Source organism: Bos grunniens, chromosome 13 (genome assembly GCF_055505025.1).
Source record: "Bos grunniens cultivar Pamir isolate PY7600 chromosome 13, Bosgru_T2T1.0, whole genome shotgun sequence".
In the NCBI taxonomy this organism is placed as follows: domain Eukaryota; kingdom Metazoa; phylum Chordata; class Mammalia; order Artiodactyla; family Bovidae; genus Bos; species Bos grunniens.
In genome coordinates this window covers 82,544,520-82,547,214 of record NC_141177.1, presented here as the reverse complement: position 1 = coordinate 82,547,214, position 2,695 = coordinate 82,544,520, and the positions used below count along the sequence as shown (strand labels likewise).

The following is a 2,695-nucleotide window of genomic DNA, read 5'->3' as shown; positions in this document are numbered from 1 at the left end:
AGTATCAGAAAGTAGATGGAATTTGTCACTGTTTCCAATTGATGAGCCAGAAATTTCCAAGTACTCCCTTTCTTGTTCAGGTAGTTGTAACCTGGTAAATCAATGCATTCAAACACTCTAAGGATGTCTCTCTAAACACTTTGTCCCCAGGTGTGGTCTTTGGACATCATCTAGGGGTTTATTATAAATATGGGACGTTGTCTCTACCCCAGACCTACTCAATCAGGATCTGCCTTTTAACAATATTTTGGGCTGCAGGCCATGGTTGCAGGGAAGTTTACAGGACTCTGTGATGGACTGCCCCACTATACCCGGAGAGTTAGCTTAGGCCTAAGAAAAGGAAGTTGGACTTCTAACAAAGAGGAGACTCCCATAGCCCCGCACAGATCTTGCATCTCTCTTCTTGGATTTGAAATCAATGCAAGGCTGGTCACTCCCAGACCCATTCCCCTCTCTTAGAACTGTTGACTGGGGATATTAAGTTCTTTGGATAGAATAGATTAAAAATGTTAATATTAACTCTGAATTTGGGAAATTATTTCCCCCATGCTTTGTTTTTTGTGCCTTGTCAGCCTGGGCTGTTTTTTCTTCAAATGAGGTAATTGTATACTTCCTCTCTATTTGACCTTGCACGGAGCTTATGAACATGCAGGTTTAGGTTTTTAGTGTTTCTAAAGATGATCACGATAGTGATGATGATAGTGATAATGCCATGTGGAGAGTACTTCAAAAGCTCTCTGCTAATCATTCTTACCCATCTGCTCAGAATTCTAGGGAACCCATGACTTTCAAACCAAGTTGTGTGGAGCCCAGGGTCTTACGGTCACACAGGCGAAGAAGAGGAGACAGATGGAGGGAGACAGACATGGGAAAGGAGGCAGCTGGACAGCTTGGCAAACCCCACAGAATGAGGCTACTATCCAGAGGATGAGGATGAGTGAGCATCTTGGCAATAATCAGTTTTCTATATTAAAGACAGTTTCTTTGCAAATAGTTTTATTTGGACATAGATTCTCCTCTTAAAGTAAGTCTTCAGCCTCAATTATTGTGGTGGCTGTATAGTTAGCAGATCTTGGAATATCTAGCGTTCGTGTTAGAGGAAACACTGAATCCGCCCACCCTGGCTGGGCACCATAGAAACCACTGGCGTGAGTTATTTTACAACAGGCGGTCCTGGAAAAGAACACGAAATTAACAAGCCACACCAACTGGAGGAATTCAGAAAACATCAAAAGGAGACACCGCATGTCTTACCAAACTCTCAGAATCCTACTGGCTGGAATCCCTTTTGGCTGAGCAATGCGTGAGCCACCAGGAAGGGCCCTGGGTCAGAATGATCGGCAGAGACAACCCAGAAACTAACCCCTTACTGTAAAACCTGAGACTGCAAGCCATGCGGTGGAACAGTTCTCCTGGGTTCCCTCACCCTGGTGCTTTCTGCCCGGGGAGCCCCTTCTCAATAAAGCATCTTTGTCAACATGCATGTCTCCTCAGACAATTCATCCCCAAGCATTAGACAAGAGCCCATTCTCCAGCCCTGGAAGAGGTTCCCCTTCCTGCAACAGTAAGATATTTCTGGAAAGGAAAGAGGAACATTTAAGAGAATGAAAAGCTACATTTTGGTTTAGAGCAGATTTTTCACCCCATGGATATTGACAGAATCTGTTTGCATATTTCAGATTTAGACCTAGGTTGCAATGATACCATGAGATGTAATGGTGAGGGAAATATAAACACTGATAGCATTTTAAAAAATTTAAAGGTTTCAAATTCTTTAATAAACCTGTAACACGCAATCAAAAAATTCTATAGAATCTCCATGTATGGGTACATTCCAGACAGGGTGATTTTTAAATCTCTCCTTGGAATGTGCTGCACTTGGTTTTGTCTGGAGTTGAGGGAATGTGCTAGATATTCCCTAATGACATGCTTCACCTCAACAGTTTCATCATTCTGAGTTTACTTTTCTTTCACTGAGGTAGAAAGCTGTATCAGTCCAGAATCTTAAATCTGGTTAAATCCTTATAGCAACAATTCATACTTCTGATCTCTCCTTTTGTTGTCCATTCATTTTGCCCTCATTCTGGTTCATGTTCTTATCAATTCTTAGAAATACACCGAAAAAAGAGAAGAAATAGGAATTACCTCCACCTTTGAATTGTTATTTTTCAAAGATGGCCACCAAATCCCATCCCATATGTTCTTCTTACAATGTGATGGTGGCATCCATTCCATCAAGTCATGAGGCTGTTTCCTTTCCCCTTGAACCTGGACAGATGTTTTGTGATTGCCTTTACCAACAGAACAGAAAGGAGTAACACTGTAAGACTTCTGAGACTGTATCATAAATAAAGCACTTACTTCTGCCTTGGTCTATTGGGAAACTTGCTTTTGGAATCCATCTACCAGGCTGTGAGGAAGTCCATGCCACAAGGGAAGATCATGTGTAGGTGTCTCGGCTGACATTGTCAACTGAGCTCCCAGTCTCTGACCACCAGACATAAGCCCAAGGAAGTCTTCAGAGGACATCAGCATCCCTGACATCATGACCGCAGCTCCATGAGCTACCCTGCCAGCCTGAGCCCTCTGAGCCCTCAGAATCATGAGAGATAACCAGAAAATCTTTACAGTTGTTTTAAGCCACCAATGTTGGGGTTATATATTACACAGCAATGGATCAAACCCTCAACATCCT

General features: G+C 42.6%; 1 long non-coding RNA gene across 1 annotated transcript; it reads right to left on the bottom strand.

Annotated features, from left to right (window-relative positions):
* Window positions 1–979: 979 nt before the first annotated feature.
* Window positions 980–2,274, bottom strand: LOC147361311 (uncharacterized). Its single transcript, XR_015140033.1, has 2 exons — window positions 2,146–2,274; window positions 980–1,173 (listed from the first exon to the last, which is right to left on the bottom strand). It is a non-coding gene; the product is annotated as an uncharacterized LOC147361311 (long non-coding RNA).
* Between the last annotated feature and the right edge of the window lie 421 nt (window positions 2,275–2,695).